This window comes from Somniosus microcephalus, chromosome 4, assembly GCF_052327205.1.
Source record: "Somniosus microcephalus isolate GS21.2 chromosome 4, FLI_Smic_1.0, whole genome shotgun sequence".
NCBI classification, from domain to species: domain Eukaryota; kingdom Metazoa; phylum Chordata; class Chondrichthyes; order Squaliformes; family Somniosidae; genus Somniosus; species Somniosus microcephalus.
In genome coordinates, this window is record NC_140990.1 from 32,605,118 (window position 1) to 32,628,084 (window position 22,967).

The window sequence follows — 22,967 nt, forward strand, 5'->3', positions numbered from 1 at the left end:
GGCGGGGCCGCCGCGGGCGGTGTTACTGCAGCTTTGTCTCCATCATTTCCAGCTGGTGACGGCCAGAAACATGTGACCACGGCGCCCTCTGGCGGTCACTCTGAGAACTTTACACTGTCAGGATAATAGACTGAGTAAAGTGTGAGTTTATCCATGGCGAACTTTCCAGCGTCCGGGTTTTAGGGGAGGTGGTTTAGACAATTTAACAATTTTTAATCTCTTTCTGTATGGCTTTCTCTTACCTTTAAGATTTATGTTTCTCACTCGTTGTTTCTCACTTTCTTTGATTTCTCTTTCCCTCCTTTCCTAATCTGTTGTCCACTACACCTATTATTACATTGATTGTTCTCTTTCTCTCATTCTTTCTTTAGTGCCTTCGCTTTGTTTTCCTCTGTCTGTGTTTCAAAATATCTTCAATTCAGAATTTCTTTAAAGCTCTCTCTTCTATATTTATTTTTCTGTGCTCAGTCCCTCTGCCCTCCGATTATTATAACCGGGCCCCTCCTAACCCCATTACTCCAAACACAGCAGAGCGGCGCTCCCCCTCGGGGCAGGTTTCTGTGCGGACTCTCCGCCTGTTTGTTACACTGTGGGCTCACCGAGCAGCGATAGGTGGCGCTGTCTGTCTCTCGCGCGTCTCTCACAGTCAGGGCACTGAGTTTATTGCCTCCCCCGATTGAAGCAGTGATCATCCCGTGTCGATCGGTCCCGCTTGTGGCCATCACCAGATGCTGGAGGGTCTGATCCGGGTGTTGTCTGTACCAGTGCAGGACGGTAAAGGCAGCGGTAGCGGAGCAGTTGGTGGATATAATTCCCTCTTCACTAACAACCACCCGCCGAGGGAGCTGCTCGACCTGATCCTCACCGCTCACATCCGTGCAGATCACAGTGTAGATCAGCAGGGAAACTCTGTAAACCCGGAGCATTATCCGATCAGATGAAGAGGAGGCTGAAATAATTGTACACAGAAGTCGGGTTAGAACCGGGACACGGATATTATATTCAGGTGAACTCTCGCTTCTTGTCCAAAGCAGAGGTTTCTTCCTGTAGAACTAACGAAACAAACTGCGTGTCTGGGTTTACACAACCCGGGCAGCCCACACTCAGTGTTTCTCACTGACACCAGCTCACACTGTCTGTGAGCTCACACCGGGCCGCTCACACTCAATGTTTCTCACTGTCACCAGCTCACACTGACTCTGAGCTCACACCGGGCCGCTCACACTCAATGTTTCTCACTGTCACCAGCTCACACTGTCTCTGAGCTCACACCGGGCCGCTCACACTCAATGTTTCTCACTGTCACCAGCTCACACTGACTGAGCTCACACCGGGCCACCCACACTCAGTGTTTGTCACTGACAACACCTCACACTGACTCTGAGCTCACACCGGGCCGCTCACATTCAGTGTTTCTCACTGACACCAGCTCACACTGTCTCTGAGCTCACAACGGGCCGCTCACACTCGGTGTATCTCACAGACAGCAGTTCAAACTGTCTCTGAGGTCACACCGGGCCGCTCACACTCAATGTTTCTCACTGACACCAGCTCACACTGTGTCTGAGCTCACACCGGGCCGTTCACACTCAATGTTTCTCACTGACACCAGCTCACACTGTTTCTGAACTCACACTGGGCCGTTCACACTCAGTGTTTCTCATGACACCAGCTAACACTGTCTCTGTGCTCACACCGGGCCGCTCACACTCAGTGTTTCTCACTGACACCAGCTCACACTGTCTCTGAACTCACACTGGGCCGTTCACACTCAGTGTTTCTCATGACACCAGCTAACACTGACTCTGAGCTCACACCGGGCCGCTCACACTCGGTGTTTCTCACTGTCACCAGCTCACACTGTCTCTGAGCTCACACCGGGCCGCTCACATTCAGTGTTTCTCACTGACACCAACTCACACTGTCTCTGAGCTCACACCGGGCCGCTCACACTCGGTGTTTCTCACTGTCACCAGCTCACACTGTCTCTGAGCTCACACCGGGCCGCTCACTTTCAGTGTTTCTCACTGACACCAACTCACACTGTCTCTGAGCTCACACCGGGCAGCTCACACTCAGTGTTTCTCACTGACACCAGCTCAAACTGTCTCTGAGCTCACACCGGGCCGCTCACACTCGGTGTTTCTCACAGACACCAGCTAACACTGTCTCTGAGCTCACACCGGGCCGCTCACACTTTGTGATTCTCACTGACACCAGCTCACACTGTTTCTGAACTTACACTGGGCCGTTCACACTCAGTGTTTCTCACTGACTCCAACTCACACTGTCTCTGAGCTCACACTGTGCCGCTCACACTCAGTGTTTCTCAATGACACCAGCTCACACTGTCTCTGAGCTCACACCGGGCCGCCCACACTCAGTGTTTCTCACTGAAACCAGCTCACACTGTCTCTCAGCTCACACCGCCGCTCACACTCAGTGTTTCTCACTGACACCAGCTCACACTTTCTCTGAGCCCACGCCGGGCCGCCCACACTCAGTGTTTCTCACTGACACCAGCTCACACTGTCTCTGAGCTCACACCGGGCCGTCCACACTTAGTGTTTCTCACTGACACCAGCTCACACTGTCTCTGAGCTCACACCGGGCCGCCCACACTCAGTGTTTCTCACTGACACCAGCTCACACTGTATCTGAGCTCACACCGGGCCGCCCACACTCAGTGTGTGTCACTGACACCAGCTCACACTCTCTCTGAGCTCACACCAGGCCGCCCACACTCAGTGTTTCTCACTGACAGCAGCTCACACTGTTTCTGAGCTCACACCGGGCCGCTCACACTCAGTGTTTCTCACTGACACCTGCTCACACTGTCTCTGAGCACACACCGGGCCGCTCACACTCAGTGTTTCTCACTGACACCAGCTCACACTGTCTCTGAGCTCACACCGGGCCACTCACACTCAGTGTTTCTCACTGACACCAGCTCACACTGTCTCTGAGCTCTCACCGGGCCGCCCACACTCAGTGTTTCTCACTGACACCAGCTCACACTGTCTCTGAGCTCACAAAAGTCCGCTCACACTCAGTGTTTCTCACTGACACCAGCTCACACTGTCTCTGAGCTCATACTGGGCCGCTCACACTCAGTGTGCATCACTGACACCAGCTCACACTGTCTCTGAGCTCACATCGGGCCGCAGTACAACGGCTCCTCATCACGTTAATTGTGAGCCCTATTTTAGACATCGTATTCAGTGTCTTTTTAAACTCAACCTTCCAAAGTGTTCAGCAGCAGTGTTGGTTCATACGGCGCTCTTGTGGTTTTTGTCTGATTCACATTAGAGCTTTCGGTGCAATGAATGTAACGTGGATTGGTTTGTCAGGACACCGCGAGAGTTATTTTGGGTCGTTTTTACGTGTCCAGTAAAATATAGAATGGAGACACACTTCGGGAATTAATTCTCAATGAATCGTAATATATTAAAACACAAAAAGGTGATTAAGCCCATCAAGTCTTCATTTCCATTCTCGCTCCCTGCACTCTAATAATTCTCGAAGTACCCAATATGCTTCTTTATAAAAAATAATTGATGGATTCTGCGTCACTAACAGTGTCCGACAGAGAATTCCACCTTCTCACCTCCCTTAAATAACAATCTTTTTGCAGAATGAACTTCAGTCCGAAGGTTTTTTCCCGCTGTCCGTGCATTTCCGGGATGTGTCCAGGACATTGTGGGTGAGGCCGGTAACATTCAGACTGAATCCTCACCCATTGCCGGGATCGGATGCTCAGATGTCCGGGACAAAGCAGAGCAGCACACGGAGCCTGTGTGCCGGGGCCGCGGGCAGTGTTGATGAACACAGACAGCGACAATGATCACCGGCAGCTGATTGAAACCTGGTTCTTGGTTTTATTCAGGAAATGACGGTGGACTCCGTGTGCTGAGAGAGGCGCTTCAAATTCTCCGCTTCAGTCCGAAAGCTGCAACTGAGAGGAGGCACCTGGTGAAGTGTGGGGTCCCAGTGCGGGCAGACTGCGGCCATTGTGGAGTTTGGGTTTTTAGCTGTTTGGGGTCTAACGATGCTGTTATTCGGTTGGTTTATTTATTTATACACCTGTGTGTGTCTGTCCATTCCACTATTGACACAAGTGTCCTCTGTTCATCGAGGTCCACGTCTGCCCACCTATCTGTCTAATTGTCTATCCACCTGTCTCTCTACTTGTCTGTCTGTTTATGTGTGTATCTCTCTCTGTCTCCCTCTCTCTCGATCTCTGTTCTTTGTCTGTCTGTCTATCTGCCTGTCGGCCTGCTTTTCTCTTTGTCCCCCTGCTGTCTGTCTGTCTCGCTGTCTCTCTGTCTGTCCTACTCTCTGTCTATCTCTCTGGTAATCCACCTGCCTGTCTATCTATATCTAGCCATTTATCTGATGCTTTGTCTTTCTTTCTCTTTGTCACCCTGTGTACACACAGAGAGATAGACAGATGTATTGTTAAAGAAAGAGAAACGGGAGATCTATTCTGCTCCCTGTATCCATGGGTAACCGGGAATGTTTTCTGCAGGATTGAGTTCTGGAGGTTCCGTCGATCAATCGCCAACAGAAGCCCAATATCCGGAAGGAACCTCGCTGAGCATTAATTGCAACGATTCAACCTCCGAAAAGAACTACTACCTCGAGCTTTATTTTCAGAGCCAGAACAAGGCTCCCACTGTCATAATTCGAGTACATTCCCTTGGAAAGGACGAAGTTAACGGTCGTTTCTCTGTCGTTCTGGAAAAGTCGAAAACTGTCGCTGATTTCACCCTGACTGAGCTGCAGCTCGCTGACAGCGCCGTGTACTACTGTGCACTGAGGCCCACAGTGAGAAGGGCCTCGGGACACCTCGTACAGAAACCGTGTTCTGTGAGATCAGCTCAAAGGAGATACTTTAAACCCGGCCACCAGGTGGCGCTGACAGAGCGCGGATTCACACCACCGGTCACTTTACGTCAACCAACACCGACCGACACTTCCTCAAAATAAATTAACGTGAACATTCTTTTTATTTCATATTTCTGCTCACTAATGTTATCCAATCCCTTACAGTTGAATAATTTCACAAGTTAGTTAAGTATAAATGAGATATGTACCTGGTTTTAACCCACTTCACTGATGAAGATTTCCGTGACTGTTGAATAATATGATAATTCTGCAATTCCGGTCGCGAGTCTGCGTGACCCGAATTTGTAATAAATGTGAAAGTAACGCAGCTCTTATAGAAAGGCAGTGTTATATAATTTCCGAAGGGGACATTGTTATTGAATTCAGTTCCTCACAGGTGGATCCCACGTGTGACAACACTGCCCGCGATAGCCCCACCCATAGCTCCCGTTTGCTGCTCTCGCTCTGACCCACCTTGCCTGCCCTGATTCATTGGGCTGTTCCCTGTTTGTCATTGGTTGTATCAGCAGTGCAGTGGGGCGGTTATCTGTATTCCTGCGACAGGATTTCCTGGACTGCAGAGTTACAGGGAGCATCATGTGGAACCCTCTCACACAGTTCGTCGTCCTTATATCACTTCTCAGGAAGTATTCCTTCCCAGTGAAAAGCCATTCTCCCCCTGACTGCTGTAAACCAGATGTTAATGTGGTAAAATGCTGTTGATGATGAATAACTGTTACTATTATTTTATGTTAGAATGGAGCCACCAAGACACAGTGCAGCAGCCGGTCCCTGAAATGACGGTTCAAGAGGAAAGTAATGTCACACTAACCTGCACCTTGAAAACTCTTCTGTGTTCTGGTACAGTCACCACCCCGGACAACCTCCACTGTACGTGGTTTTTCAAGATGTAGGTGTAGTAAACCGGGGCCCTGGCTTCACTGACCGATTCTCTTCTACCTTCAATCAAGCAACCAAGATTACCGAACTAACGGCCAGCAACGCCTTGATCTCAGAAACCGGCGTGTATTTCTGTGCCATGGAGCCCCACACTGCTGCAGAGATATAGCGGATCCCGGACAAAACCCCACACTGAGAGTTCCAGTTAGTGCTCGCCAGAGGGCGCTCTCAAGCCGATAAACAGAAGCGACAATTCAGCCTCCACAGCGAGAGAGGCAGAGACCTTTTAAAAGCCTTCTTTAAAACACAACACGCAACAAGGTTGCAGCCTCATTACAGCCTTGGTCCAAACATGGACAAAATAGTTGAATTCCAGAGGTGAGGTGAGAGTGATTGCCCTTGACATGAAGGCCGCATTTGACCGAATGTGGCATGAAGGAATCCTAGTAAATTTGGAGTCAATGGGAATCGGAGGGAAAATACTCCACTGGCTGGAGTGAAACCTAGCAGAAAGGACGATGGTTGTGATTGTTGGAAGTCAATCATCTCAGCCCCAGGGTATCGCTGCAGGAGTTCCACAGGGCAGTGTCCTAGGCCCAACCATCTTCACTGCTTCATCAATCATCTTCCCTCCATCATAAGGTCAGAATTGGGGGTATTTGCTAATGATTGCATAGTGTTCAGTAGCATTTGTAACTCCTCAGACAATGAAACAGTGCAAGCCTGCATGCGGCAAGACCTGGACAACATTCAGGCTTGGGCTGATGAGTGGCAAGTAATTTTCGCACCACGCAAGTGCCAGGCAATGATTATCTCCAACAAACGAGAGTCTAAGCCCCTCCGCTTGACATTTAACGGCATTGCCATCGCCTAATTCCCCACCATTAACATCCTGGGGTGTTCAGCAATGACCAGAAACATAACTGGACAAGCAACATAAATACAACAAGAGCGGGTCAGGGGCTGGGTTTTATGCAGCGATGTATTCTCCTGTTGCCCCAAAGTGCAGGGATCGGTCCTTGGACCCCAGCTATTCACAATATATATTAATGATCTAGACAAGTGAACTAGATGTAACATGTCCAAATTTGCAGACGACACAAAGCTGGGTGGGGGTGTGTATTCTGTGAGGAGGATGCCGAGAAACTCCATGATGATTTGGATAGGTTGGGTGATTGGGCAAAAGCATGGCAGATGCTATATAACGTGGATAAATGTGAGGTTATGCACGTTGGTGGCAAAAACAGGAAGGCAGATTATTATCTGAATGGCAATAGATTGGGAGAAGGGGAAGTGCAACGAGACCTGGGTGTCCTTGTGCACCAGTCGCTGAAGGTAAGCATGCAGGTGCAGCAGGCGGTTAAGAAGGCAAATGGTATGTTGACCTTCATAGCGAGAGGGTTTTAGTAAAGTAACAAGGATGCCTTGCTGCAGTTGTACAGGGCCTTGGTGAGACCACATCTTGAGCAGTGTGTGCAGTTTTGGTCGCTTTATCTGAGGAAGGATGTTCTTGCCATGGAAGTGGTTCAGCGAAGATTCACCAGGCTGATACCTGGGATGGCAGGAATGACGTATGAGGAGAGATTGGGACGATTGGGCTTATACTCACTGGAGCTTAGAAGAATCAGAGGGGATCTTATTGAATCTTATAAAATTCTGACAGGTCTGGACAGATTAGATGCAGGAAGGAGGTTCCCGATGGTCGGGGAGTCCAGAACCAGGGGTCACAGTCTAAGGATAATGGGTAGGCCATTTAGGACAGAAATGAGGAGGAATTTCTTCACCTAGAGAGTGGTGAAACTGTGGAATTCTCTACCACAAAAGGCAGTAGAGGCCAATTCATTAAATGTATTCAAGAAGAAGTTTGACATATTTCTTATGGCTAAAGGGATCAAGGGGAATGGGGAGAAAGCAGGGACTGGGTACTGAAATTGGATGATCAGCCATGATCGCATTGAATGTCAGAGCAGACTCGAGGGGCCGAATAGCCTACCCCTGCTCCTATCTTCTCTGTTTCTATGTTTCTATGTTTCTAAGTCTTTCCACCATCTACAAGGCACAAGTCAGGAGTGTGATGGAATATTCTCCACTTGCCTGGATGAGTGCAGCTCCAACAACACTCAAGCAGCTCGACACCAGCCAGCCCGCTGAATTGGCTCCCCATCCACCACCTTAAATATTCATTCCCTCCACCACCGTGTAAGATTCGCAAAATTGATATTGTATTAATAAGGGTCGAATGGCAGAAGAGGCCATGATTTTAAAGGCTGTTTTAAAAGAAGCCCAGGAAAAAGGGGCATTAAAAATGGCCGCCAGACCCCGTGACCAACTTATTGGGACACTTTAAAATGGGTCCTGCAGTCCTCAGACAGCTTTGTGGATTCAACCCACAGTAGGTTCTGGAAGCCGTTTCTGAGAAAACGAAACCAGACTTTAACTTATACATATAGATTGGATGCAGATCCAGTGAAGATCGGCCTGTAGATAAAGGCCATCTAAATGTTTACCCAGACAAAAGGGAACAGTTTCATATTCATGAGAAGAGCATCAAGGACCCGGTAAGGACATCACCAGGACATTAAAAACAATGAAGGTCATTCCAGACCAGAGCTGGCCCTTTACCGGCCATCCCAAAGTATTTTAAAATATAATAACTACCCCGTTGTGCTCCCAGCCCACCAAAATTAAAACAAAAGACTAACCTGATTTGGCGCGAGATAAGGGCTTCTGATGAGAAGTATATCTGGGTAACCCAGGGGTAGCAGAAAGGACAGTCATCGTGTTGCTGCCATCGCATTGGTGGGACCATCGCTTGAAGAGGAAGAAGAAGGTGGTTCGAGCCGGCGTCCCGCCCCGGGGTAAAACATCGGGAGATCATCGACCAACCCCGGGCTGTTAACGAAACGGGAGGTAATAAAAGAAATACTGAAGAAAACTATATTAAAGCCAGCTAGGGGCTTCCAATGATGGTCAAGCTGATGACCTCTGCCGACATCCAGGCCAGCCGGTGTCCAGCCATCCCCGACCCCCACCTCAGGAGAGAGGTGTGGTGCAGCTCGCTGGGGCTCCACTAACCACGTGGAGACAGGACGCCTGAAAGGTTCAAAACGCAGACCTGTTTCAAAACTCTATACTCTTCCCATTGGATTGGTGAGCATCTTTCTGGCCCTTCATAATCGGATCTAGATAGGTAAAAGGGCGAGGTCATTTTGGGTATAATTAACATGAGTTGACCCTCGATGTTCCGTGTGTTTCCCCATTTCACGATGACTTTTGTAAAGTATATTATGCCTGTATCTATTTTAGCTACAGAAATTTTCTGAAAGGAGTTTTCTCTCCGAAGTCACAGAGGTTTTTCTCACCAGAGGCCTTTCTCTCTCTTTTGCACAGTAAATCCTTGAGTGGTTTGACCCACTCACCCCTTAGATTCTCGACGCTGGACTTAGGTGCAGGATCTACAATGCAGAGAAGACTCTTGTAGACAAAGTTTAATGAAACAAAATGGAATTTTATTTCATAAGGAAAAACAAATCAAATGCAAGCAAATAAGAGGATACATGGGAGGGAAATACAAAACATAACAATGCAATACTAGCTAAAATAGATACAGGCATAATATACTTTACAAAAGTCATCATGAAATGGGGAAACACACGGAACATCGAGGGACAACAACTCATGTTGATTATACCCAAAATGGCCACCCCCTTTTACCTATCTAGATCCGATTATGAAGGGCCAGAAACATGCTCACCAATCCAATGGAAAGAGTATAGAGTTTTGAAACAGGTCTGCATCTTGATCCTTTCAGGCGTCCTGTCTCCACGTGGTTAGTGGAGCCCCAGCGAGCTGCGCCACCCCTCTCTCCTGAGGTGGGGGTCGGGGTTGGCTGGACACCGGCTGGCCTGGATGTCAGCGGAGATCATCTGCTTGACCATGGTTAAAAGGCCCTAGCCGGCTTTCATATAGGTTTCTTCAGTATTTCTTTTATTACCTCCCATTTCTTCAACGGCCCGGGGTTGGTTGATGATCCCCCGATGTTTTACCCCGGGGCGGGATGCTGGCTCGAACCACCTTCTTCTTCTTCTTCAAGCGATGGTGCCACCCATGCGATGGTAGCACCACGATGACTGTCCTTTCTGCTACCACCAGGTTCCCCAGATATACTTCTCATCAGAAGCCCTTATCTCGCCCCAAATCAGGTTAGTCTTTTCTTTTAATTTTGGTGGGCTGGGTGCACAACGTGGTAGTTATTACATTTTAAAATACTTTGGGATGGTCGGTAAAGGGCCATCTCTGGTCTGGAGTGACCTTCATTGTTTTTAATGTCCTGGTGATGTCCTTAACGGGTCCTTGATGCTCTTCTCATGAATATGAAACTGTTCCCCTTTGTCTGGGTAAACATTTAGATGGCCTTTATCTACAGGCCGATCTTGACTGGATCTGCATCCAATCTATACGTATAAGTTAAAGTCTGGTTTCGTTTTCTCAGAAACGGCTTCCTGAACCTACTGTGGGTTGAATCCACAAAGCTGTCTGAGGACTGCAGGACCTATTTTAAAGTGTCCCAATAAGTTGGTCACGGGGTTTGGCGGCCATTTTGAATGACCCTTTTTCCTGGGCTTCTTTTAAAACAGACGTTAAAATCATGGCCTCTTCTGCCATTCGACCCTTATTAATACAATATCAATTTTGTGAATCTTACAGTCCCCCGATGATACTGTAACTTGCTTGAAGTATCATAATTCTGGTGAGCAAAATTTTCTGTCCTCCCACAATTAAACCATCCCCTTTAATTACCTGTCTATGACCCCACTGTGGTAAACCACTGTTATTGTTGTTCACCGTTGTTGTTGTTGTTGCACACTGTTGTAGCTATGCATGCCTCAGCTGGCTCCGCCCCTGGCTCCACCCACATGCCCAGGTATAAAGGTGACTGCTCTGCAGCCCCCTGCCTTCTTGGAAACCAGTCAACCTCGAGAGGCATGCTCTGTTCTTTGTTAATAAAAGCCTTTTAGTTACTCTCCTAACTCTCCGTCTTTTATGAGTAATTGATAGCGCATCAATTTTATTAACAAAAACAAAATGTCGGCACCAAACGCTGAGCAGCAGGCGCTGCAGCAAATGACGGCACCAAACGCTGAGCAGCAGGCGCTGCTGCGTGCCCTCAGATCAACATGCCTGGACCTAGACCCTCAAGAGGCGGGTTCATCTACCAAGCTCGCACAATGGCTGTGTTGCTTCGAAGCTTACCTGGAAGCCTCAGCCGTGACACTAGATGGAAACAAACTAAAAATCCTGGCCTCCAAGGTGGGCCACCAAGTCTACACGCTCATCCAGGACGCGACTACCTACGCGGCTGCTATCGATCTGCTAAAAGGACAGTACACACGCCCGGTAAATACGGTTTATGCCAGACACCTCCTGAGATCCTGCAAACAGCAGTCCAGGGAATCGATGGAGGCATTTCTATGGGCACTACAGATACTCGGCCGAGCCTGCGATTGTAAAGAGGTATCGGCCGTGACACACACGGGGGACTTATCCGAGATGCTTTCGTTGCGGGCCTCAAGTCCGACTATTCCCGGCAGAGACTGCTGGAGAAGGGCGAAATCGACCTGAAGAAGGCAGTGTCCCTCGCGCTCTCGCTAGACGTGGCCCACCGGAATATGGACGCATTCTCCCCTAACCGCTCCGCACCGTGGATGCCGCAACCTTGGGTCATGGGACCGCCACCCCCGGCACCAACTGCTGCAGCGATGTCCAAGGGCCCGAAATGTTACTTTTGTGGCCAGGCAAAACACCCCAGAGCACGCTGCCCGGCGAAAAACACTACCTGCTCTGGCTGCGGGAAGAAAGGACACTACGTCAGCACCTGCAAAGGTAAAACCGCTAACGCCAGCAGCGCTGTGTGTGAACCGTGGGGGCAGCCATCTTGTCCGCCATCTTGGACACCTCCAGCCACGTGGGGATCGGGATCATGGGCGCAGCCATTTTGTCCGCCATCTTGGACACCTCCAACTCCAATCGCAGGTGACCCGGACTCAACCACCGCCTCGTCTGACGACCACAGCGACTCGCTCGACCATACGCTGGCCTCCATGACGCTGGACCAATCTCTCCCTCACCAACTGTCCAGGTCCATGATGGACATTACGGTAAACGGCCGTGCCACTACCTGCCTTTTCGACAGCGGGAGCACGGAGAGCTTTATCCACCCCGACACGGTGTGCAGTTACTCTCTCCCGGTCCTGCCAACACGCCATCGGATCTCTATGGCTTCCAAATCCCATTCAGCAGATGTCGGTGGCTACTGTGTAGTGACCCTTTCAGTAAGGGGCACAGAATACAAAAATTTTAAACTTCTTGTCCTGCCCCATCTCTGCGCTGCCGTTCTACTGGGGTTGGATTTTCAGTGCCACCTTAAAAGTGTCACATTAGCGTACGGCGGACCCCTCCCCCCACTCACAGTCTGCAGCCAGCAGCTTTTAAATCACCTGCCGCGCACCATTTGCAGCCTCTCCACGCTTAAAGTCTCCCCCCCCTTGTTCGCTAACCTCACCCGTGACTGTAAGCCCATCGCTACCAAAAGCAGGCGGTACAGTGCCGGGGATAGGAGCTTCATTAAATCCGAAGTAGCAAGACTCCTGAAGGAAGGGATTATTGAGGGTAGCACTAGCCCATGGCGAGCACAAGTGGTGGTAGTGAAGACTGGTGAAAAACAGCGCCTAGTTATTGACTACAGCCAGACGATCAATTGCTACACCCAGTTAGATGCATACCCACTCCCACGCATATCTGACATGGTCAATCAGATAGCACAATACCGGGTGTTCTCGACGATTGATCTGAAGTCGGCATACCACCAGCTCCCCATCAGGGCTGAGGACTACCAGTACACAGCTTTTGAAGCTGACGGTCGTCTCTACCACTTCCTCCGAGTCCCCTTCGGCGTCACCAACGGGGTTTTGGTCTTCCAAAGGGAGATGGACTGAATGGTTGACCAGAACGCGCTGCAGGCCACCTTCCCCTATCTAGGCAACGTCACCATCTGCAGCCACGACCAGCAGGACCATGACGTTAACCTAGAGAAATTCCTCAGTACGGCCCAGCGGCTGAATCTAACATGCAACAAGGACAAATGTATGTTTCGCACCACGCGCCTCGCCATTCTTGGCTGCGTAGTGGAGAACGGAGTCATCGGCCCCGACCCCGACAGAATGCGCCCCCTTATGGTGCTCCCCCTCCCCCACTGCCAAAAAGCACTGAAGAGATGCCTAGGGTTTTTCTCTTACTATGCTCAGTGGGTGCCCAACTATGTGGACAAAGCCAGACCCCTCATCAAGTCCACCTCCTTCCCCCTGACAGCAGAGGCATGTGCCGCCTTCACTCTCATAAAAAGAGATATTGCGAAGGCCACAATGCACGCAGTGGATGAGTCCATCCCTTTCCAAGTGGAGAGCGACGCATCCGACTTCGCCCTAGCTGCAACCCTTAACCAGGCGGGGAGACCCGTGGCCTTTTTCTCAAGGACCCTCCAGGGCCCCGAGATTCGACACTCCTCTGTCGAAAAGGAGGCCCAGGCCATTGTGGAAGCGGTGCGACATTGGAGGCATTACCTGGCCGGAAAACGATTTACCCTGCTCACTGACCAGCGTTCAGTAGCTTTTATGTCTAACAATAAGCAGAGGGGCAAAATCAAGAATGACAAGATCTTGAGGTGGAGAATTGAACTCTCCACCTACAATTACGATATCTTGTACCGGCCCGGGAAACTCAATGAGCCCCCACATGCCCTATCACGTGGTACATGCACCAATGCGCAGGTTGATAGACTGCAGACCCTCCAGAATGACCTCTGCCACCCGGGGCTCACCGGGTTCTTCCATTTCATCAAATCCCGTAACCTGCCCTACTCCATCGAGGAGGTCAGGACCATGACCAGGAACTGCCAAATCTGTGCCGAGTGCAAACCGCATTTTTATAGGCCAGACAGAGCAAGCCTGATCAAGGCCACTCGCCCCTTCGAGCGCCTGAGCGTCGATTTTAAAGGGCCCCTCCCCTCCTCTGACCGCAACGTGTACTTCCTCAACATAATTGATGTGTACTCCCGTTTCCCGTTTGCCATCCCTTGCCCAGACATGACCAGTACCACGGTCATTAAAGGTCTGAATGACCTTTTCACCTTGTTCGGCTTCCCTAGCTATATCCATAGCGACCTGGGCTCATCCTTTATGAGCGACGAACTCCATCAGTACCTGCTCACGAGAGGTATTGCTACAAGCAGAACCACCAGCTACAACCCCCGGGGGAACGGCCAGGTGGAAAGAGAGAACGCAATGGTTTGGAAGGCCGTCCTCTTAAACTTAAAATCTAAGGGCCATCCGACCTCTCGCTGGCAGGAGGTCCTCCCTGCGGCGCTCCACTCCATTCGGTCACTGCTTTGTACGGCCACCAATGCCACCCCCCATGAAAAAATGTTCACTTTCCCCAGGAAGTCCACATCAGGGACCTCGCTACCGACATGGCTGACGTCTCCAGGACCCGTCCTACTGTGGAAGCACGTGAGGTCCCATAAAACGGACCCCCTGGTCGAGAGGGTGAGCCTCCTCCACGCCAACCCCTAGTATGCTTACGTGGCGTACCCGGACGGGCGGGAGGACACAGTCTCCATACGAATCCTCGCACCTTCGGGCGCCCCTGAAACACTACCATTGCCATCCACCACTACCCACAACCCAACCCCTGTAAACGGCATGCCGCAGCCCCAGGACCCGTCATTGACGGCCCAACCACTCAATGAGACGCCAGATTCAACGTTGGATGCTGCACCATCACCGCCGCCACCACGACGATCAGGACGGCATACAAGGCCACCTGATAGACTTACTTACACGAACCTTTAGTACACTTCACCCCACCGGACTCAATCTTAAACAAGGGGTGAATTTGGTAAACCACTGTTATTGTTGTTCACCATTGTTGTTGTTGTTGCACACTGTTTTATCTATGCATGCCTCAGCTGGCTCCGCCCCTGGCTCCACCCACATGCCCAGGTATAAAGGTGACTGCTCTGCAGCCCCCTGCCTTCTTGGAAACCAGTCAACCACGAAAGGCATGCTCTGTTCTTTGTTAATAAAAGCCTTTTAGTTACTCTCCTAACTCTCCATCTTTTATGAGTAATTGATAGCGCATCACCCACGACAAATGTATTTCCCATTTCAGAAAACCTACAGCGTGCGTAAAGCATCTACAGTTGGCAATTCATTGGGTTTAAAATATTGAAACACATTCTTCCATGTGTGGAGGGGGGCCTAATGCACCTACAGAACCTCGTTCATACACATTATCTTTTATTAATACCAACTCGCTTAATATACTTTAATAATAAAAATAAAATACACTCAAATATCACACATGATCAAACATTAAACAAAAAGGAGGGAGAATTGCAGCAAAAATCTAAACAGGTGTCTCTTCTTCTACCCGCACATAATGATCTCTCCATTCTCCCCTGTTCTCATACTTCTGTGAATGTTTTACCTTTTTACAGTGTACAGACAGTAAATAAATCACAATAAAAACCTGACACACTACAAGGATGTGGGAGGCTATCCTAATACAAGAAGGGACTTCTACATTAGTGAACAGGTCCCACCACGGTGGGGTTATTATATCAAATATGTTTGCCTCTATCTCTAAAGTCTTCTGCTCCAGTGTGTAAAAATGTTTCTGTGAAACGACAACGACTTTTAATATCTTGGTGAGGTGTTCAGGGAGAGGGGGAATGATATATCCGAAATGTGCAACGAATCGTTACAGATCGGTGAAATTCTCTTTAACAGTGATGTGAACAGTGGAAGGTGCAGAAATGGGGACAATTCGCTCTTGGGCCACTTGAACTTCTGCCTTGGGCTTGAAACAGAAACTGCTGTCACTCACCGGACACCAGCCATGCTGTCCATGTTGGTAGTGGGGCGCTGCAGTAGTGACACAGTATGTCCCACTTCCTATATATGCTACCTGCGTGGGCACATGGCCTTGTGCCATTGCCTCCATGGTGCAATTTATAGGCTTCGCGCCAGCAGTTCTGAACCCGCACTGTGGTTTCAAATAGGCATTCAAGTGCTGGGGACACAGGATGATGTGTGCTGCCCGGCTCCGGCACCCCGAGAGGTCGGTACCCGTTATTGCATGCTCCCATCAAATGACGTAAGGTGGGACCACTGTATAGCGAATGTGTGCACCCCCCTGAATGACTGTAATGTTCTCCACCCTGTATACCGGGGCGGGTTTAGCTATCTTTCCCATCACCGGCATTCTTACCACTATACCCATAATGGTGTGATTAGACCGTCCACATTCCATTGGGACTGGGTAGTCTTCCAAAGCTAGTCTGAGCTGGCACGGACTTAATGCATTTTCAAAAGGGTGGAGGGCTGCGAGGTGCTTGTTGCTGATCCAGCAGGTGACTAAACCTTGCTTTAAATCCTCCAGATTACTGCAGCCCTCGCCCAGTAACCACGCAAGCTTCATTCTGCGCAGCCTGAACGGATGCATTCAGATCTTCCCTGATGAGAGCATTTACGTTTTAGCGTGTTTCTCCAGCTCAGCAATAATTTCTTTTAAGTGTAGTGTCATGGCCTGGTCCTCATGTAACTCAGAACCCACTACCTCATTCTCATCAGTCAGTATCATTCGTAACTGTGTTTTCAAACCATTAATCTGGGTCTGCAGCTCCACGTCATCCAGAGTGTTGATGACGGAAGTCCCTGTGTTAAAAGCTGTAAAAATATCATTTACTGTACCCCTTCATCGTCTCCCTACCCTGTCCAAGACCTCATGTGGTGCGGTGTACAATTCGGCTCTGTCTACATCAGCAAAGTCGAATTTGTAAAACTGTCTGAACACGTTTGTTAACAGGACCTGGTGCAATTGCTCCGTTTCCTTGGGGCACCACTCTGGCAATCGCACCTCGGTGAGGTTTAAAATCACCGAGGGCACCGCGTAGTGCACCCCTTGCTACAGCACCTGACCTGTGGGTACTAATACCAATCTGTTCCCGGGTCCCTTGGTAGTGGTGGGGCACCCTTCCTTGCGGGCTTTGGCTACCGGAATCGTGGGCAGGGGATTGCGGGGGCGGGTGATGAGCTCAGTGGCATTTACTGGGATGTGAGAGTATGGGACTCCACACGCCCGTGTGCTGACTTCCCACCTCATTCCTTTCCCAGCTTCCTGCCACTGCCTTTGGAAAAAGATGGAGACGCCTGTGGGGCAGGCGCGTTCTGAACCCCACATACAGATGTAGTTCCCTCATCTGTTTCCAACCATTTGTCCCAACAGACACTCAACCCCCCTTGCGTCCCCGTAATAGTCCGATGGGTATTGTTACCTTGTCTTTACAACTCGACCGTAGAGTGCTTTATGGTTCTGCTCAACTTGCGCAGCCACCACCATCGGTCCAAAGGAACATGTCCAAAACACACAAGGCAAATTTTCTTCCCGACGGTAACGCTGACTCTGGGTGCTATAACCCTCACTCGGGGGCACAGCAAGGAAGTCTCTCGGTACGCAAACCCGGACTGGCTGGATTATTCCATAGAGTTCGACCCCAGCCATCCTGGCAACCACCCTTCATGGAAATAGGTGTCTGTCTCCTCAACGTCCCGGGTGCCCGTCACATCAGTCGCGATGGGGGCTGTGCTCCCTGAGCACCCGTAGAGCGTGCAGTCCTTGGTGCGGCCCCGATAGACCCAGCTCCGCCCGATCACTGTGAATGCGACGAGAATCCCACTCATCTCTCTGGGTCCTGTAACAAAATTAAATGATAAAGCCAGGCTCCCGAGAGATTCTGGCTTAGGTGAAGGCATGATCGGGTCTTTCGACCTCGATCCAAAACAACACACATACTGAGCAGATTCCAAAACTACTTAACACTAATCACTTTAATATTTACGCAACTTAAACTTAACTTATGTACAGCGCCGCCCATCCCCGGGCGCCTTTCCTAATCCCTGATTGGACTGCAGCTTGCCGCTCCCTGTGGCGGGGCTGCAGTGACTTGTGGCTTGGGTTCCCCGCAGCCTTTTGCTGTCAATCGGGGACTGCGTTTTGTCAGGGATTTCCCAAGTTGGCGTTTACTGAGAACGGGGGAATCAGGCCAAGGTTTTACCGGCTGAGGCATTTGAGTCGACCTGTGAAGAGCTAGTTTGGGCGTGGCTCCCTTAGCGAGCGGACCTTCGGTTGGGACTTTAGTCCTCACAGCCCGTGGCCCTTCCATGGCTGCTGGCTTTGGCTCCCTTCCTTCAGGCTCCGCCCCTTTGGGATTTCGGCAGCCTCCCTTAGCGAGTGGACCTTCGGGTGGGACTTCAGCTTTCACAGCCCGTGGCTCTTCCACGACTGTGGGCTGCGGCTCCCTCCCCTTAGGCTCCGCCCCTTTGGGATTTGGGTTTGTGACAGACGGCTCCTCCTCACCTGTCCATACAGGTGGAGAATCTCCGCCCCCAATTTCTACCTCCCCCACACTTGAGTTGAGGGCGGGACCTCCGTCTTCTGACTCCACCTCCTCCAGAATCATGTCGAGGGCGGGGCCTAGCTGTTCGGGCTCCTCCTCATCCGAGTCCCAGGCCAGTGGGGAAACCTCCCAGGTGGGCGGGACAGCTTCTCCCTCCAAGCAGGCTACAGTTCCAGCCTGTGGCATCTGTGACTTTTTGCACGCCTCAGGCTGAAGATTTTTACCCTCAGACCTGGCTTCAGTTGCTGGCTCTTTTGCACCCGGCTTAAACAGTTTGCACTGATTGATGTGAAACCATTTAGTGCACCAGGGCAACGTCACTGCATAAACCATGGGGCTGGCTTTGTCTACAAGGCTGCAGGGCCCCATGTACAGTGGTTCTAAACTCCCCACTCAGGCATAGTCTCTCACCATGACCTGATCTCCAATTTCCCACTCCTGTGTTTTACGGGGTTCCCAGCCGCTAGCCCATAAACCTGTTTCAGGCGCTCCAAAAGGGTCCGGGCAAACCTGTCCCGATTTACCTCTCGGAGCTGACCTTCAGTGAGCACTGGGGCTAGTACATGGGTGGGGGTTCGTATGACTCTCCCAGTCATTAGTTCGTGCGGGGAGTACCCCGTACTTTTAGACTGGCTTGCCCAGATCCCCATGAGGACCAGAGGCAAAGCTTCTGCCCATTTCTGGGGCGCGCCCCTCGTCTCTTTCCTCAAATTTTCTTTTAAGGTGCGGTTCATGCGTTCCACAATCCCAGATGACTGAGGGTTGTGGACAACGTGCCACTTCCCTTCAATGCCCAAGAGCATGAGGGGGGCCTGCATCACTTGGCTAGTGAAATGAGCCCCTTGGTCAGACTCCACAAAGTGTGGTAGTCCCCACCGCGAGAACACCTCCTGGACCAAGATCCTGGCAGTACCAAGTGCCGTGGCTGTTCAGCATGGGAAGGCTTCGACCCATTTGGTGAACACATCCACCAGGACAAGGCAGTGCTTATAGCCTCCCTGGGCGGTGGGCAGAGGCCCGATGTAATCGATCTTTATCAACTGCCATTGTCCCTCTACTCTCCTGATGTGTCCCAAGGGCACCTTCTTTTTCAGAGGGTCTGGGTTGTTTGCAGCGCACACGAGGCAATTGGCGCAGAACTCGCGGATATTGTCCCGAAGTCCCGGCCACCATCCCGCCTGTCCTATCAGTTGCCAAGTGACCCCAGGCCCGGGGTGTCCTGCTCCTGGAGCCTCATGGGCTAGTTGAAGGAATTCACTCCGGTACTGCTGCGGCACAACCCACTGTTCTTCTCGGAACAGCATGCCTTCCTTGATGGAGAGGGCTGCTGCACCGTATGGACCCTCTACTTCTTTGCCCTCAGTGATGGCATTGAGGACTGTTTTTAGGGCGGGATCTAGGGTTTGCACGGTCTTGAGGTCTGGCGGCAGTGTTACCCCTGTGGTTCCCTGAGTCCCATCCCTGCCTCGGATTACTGCCATGGGTTTGGACCCATAGGGATGCCAGAAAGTTCCGGTGTGGGCACCCTCCCTGGCTAGCGTGTCCACTTGCTGGTTACCCTGGTTGCAGGGATCCATGGAGGAATGGGCCTTCACCTTGTGGATAAAACTTCCCCTTCCTCCCCCACTGTGGCCAGGATCCTTTCTAACAAGTGCTTTACGGTTAGGGGTCGCCCGTCCGCAGAGGTATATCCGCGGCGGGACCAAATGGCTAGGTACTCCATACAAGAGTTGCACGTGAACATGCTGTCCAAGCAAATCGTGTATGGGGTGGGGAAGATTTTGGGGTGTGTAACCACGTACACTGCTGCGGAGAGTTCAGCCTGCTGAGCGCTCAGAGTGCTGGGGAGCTTAATCGCCAGGCGATGTCTGCTGCGGGGTCATAAATCCTACACCCTGTGAGTCGTTCGCCAGCGGATACCGTGCTGGAACTGTCTACGTAGATCTCATGACCCGTGGGATTTATCTTGGCCCGTAAACCTACGTTCACTTCCCATACCCCTTCTACGGAACACCGATGGGCTGTTCCAGGATATAACATGTTGGCCGCGAGCTTGGGCTCGCAGAGACCCTTCACCTTCAGCTCCATCTGTGAAAGGAGTAGGGTGAAGCGTGCAATGTGGGCACTGCTCACCGTCCCATCCTTTATCCTTTCATCTAGAAGCATTCGGGTGGGTGTGTGATGGGTGAGGAGAGTGATAGGAGAGGTGCCTGTGAAGATCAAAGATCTTTTCACAGCCCAATGAGTGGCCAGAAGATGCTGCTTGCAATTGGAAAAGCTCCTTTCTACATCGGTGAGCACCCTGGTGGAATAAACCACCGGCCTCAGCTTACCGTGTCGCTCTTGAAGCAGTACAGCGCTCAAGCTATCCCCGCTAGCCGCTACCTCCAGGAAAATCTTCTCCCCCCCATTTATGGCTCTTGAGTTTTTCCAATGCTGCCTGGCAACCCTCATCCCAGGACCACTCCACTCCCTTGCGTAGGATTCAGAGCAGCGGGGCTGCTGTGGCTGCATAGTCCTCAATAATCTCTCTGCAGTACCCGGTCAGTCCCAGAAAGGACCTCACACCCGTTATGGTGGTGTGGATCGGTACATCTTGTACCGATTCCCGTCTGGCCTTATCTATGGCTTTTTCACCAGCATGGATGGTCAGACCCAGGAACTTCACTTCCTGCTGGCCGATCCGCGCCTTCTTTGGGTTCACTTTGAAACCCTTTCTACCTAACAGCTCCAATAACTCGGCCAATAGTGGGCCATGCTCCCCTCTGGAATCTGTGAACAGGAGCAGGTCGTCCACATACTGCACTAGCTAATTGGGTTGGCTGAACTCTTTTAAACTCCCTGCCATGCACTGATGGAAAATGCTGGGGCTGTTGTGGAAACCCTGTGGCAAGCCGTTCCAGGTGTACTGTTGCCCTTTAAACGTAAAGGCAAACTTGTACTGATCCTCCCTCCTTAAAGGGATGGATCAAAACCCGTTGGAAATATCCAGCACCGTGAACGTGGTCCGGAGGCTGGAATACTCCCTATCAGGTCGGCAACTGTTGCTACCGTCGGCACGCAGGCTGGGATGTTGCTATTGAGGACTCTGTAGTCCACCGTGGGTCTCCATCAATCGTCCGGCTTCCTCACCGGCCATAAAGGAGAGTTTACATGGGTGACTATCGGCCTCAACATGCCCTGCTGCACCAATGAAGACATTGCTGTCTCCATGTCGGGCTCCGCTTCCCGGGGGAAGTTATACTGTTTTTGGGGTCGGGCCATGGGGTCTCCGTCTACTCTGACCTCAAACCCGGTGACCCTCCCACAATCGTGTTTGTGAGTGGCAAACGTAGTTAGGTGGTCTGACATGAATGCCTGCAGATCTTGTGGGACGCCTGCGACCATGAGCTCGAGGTCGTAGCCCTCTTTCGGCTTCATGGTGCACAGGGTCCCTCTTTCTCCTTTCCCTGGGATGATGACTACTTCGCCCTGTTTACCCTTACCCACTCCCCAAAGATAATGATTTCTTAGGTCCAAGAGAATCCCGTGTTCTGCCAAGAAATCGGACCCGAGGATCCCCTTTCCACCCTCCACCTCCCACTTCATCAGTATACACTTCCACTTGGTGTGGAGTGGTCCGAAATGAACGGAGAGGGGAATGGAAAATGCACCAGCCTGTTCCTTGCCTGTGAAGCCCGACAGACTATATGGGATCCCGGTGGACAGAGGCGAGGCGGTGGGGTTATCTGCGTGGATCACGGTGCACGATGCCCCCGTATCCAACAAATAGATCCCTTTAACCTCCTCCACCTCCATCTCCATGAGGGGTCGCCTCCATACATCATATTGCAGCGCACACAGGTAGATGGGCTGCACCGGCTCTAGTCATTTGGGCACAGGAGTCGGGGTTTCGGGAACGACAAGACCAGTGGTGACAGCTATTTTCCCCTGCATGATCATAAGAGACCGCATTGTCTCTAAAATTGATTCTGTCACAGCGGGATCCATAGCCGCACCGGCCCCCTTTGCTGGGACAGGAGCTGCGGCTTGTGTTTGGGGTGGTGCTGGGGCGGCGGTCTGGGCTTGGGTTTGGGCTGCGGGAAATTTTCCCTTACTATCCTTCCACGGATTTCTACAGTCCTTGCGCCAATATCCATTCTTCCCACACCCGTAGCAATTGAGCTTGGCTTGGGCAGGGCGATTCCCCTCCTGACGCCACTCCTTCTTGCTTGGGGCTACGGGTTTTGCCTCATGCACTTTTCCCTTAGAGGGAGGTGTCTCCTGACCTCTACAATTCTTCAATGCCACGGTGAGCTGGCGGAGCACCGATTCCTCCGTTACACTGGGACCTTGAGGGTCAAACCAAGACCTGGCTAATGACTGGAACTGTCGCAAGCTGTTAGCAACCAAGCAAGGGAGCCAAAGAACCCGCTGTTTGGCGCTCATTCCAACCCGTTTAGGTATGCCCGGACAACTGCGTTGATACACTGGCCACAGCCTTTCTGCGAAACCCGCTGGGGTTCTCCAGCTAGCTGCACAGTCCCTTCCACCCGTTGGAATGGATTACCGTCGTCCACTCCCATAACTTCCAAGACTTCATCCCTGAGATCCGTATACCCTTTCCGTCCCCTCTTACGCTCGTCTGAGAGGCACTGAAGGATTGTGCTATCCAGGGAGAAGAGCA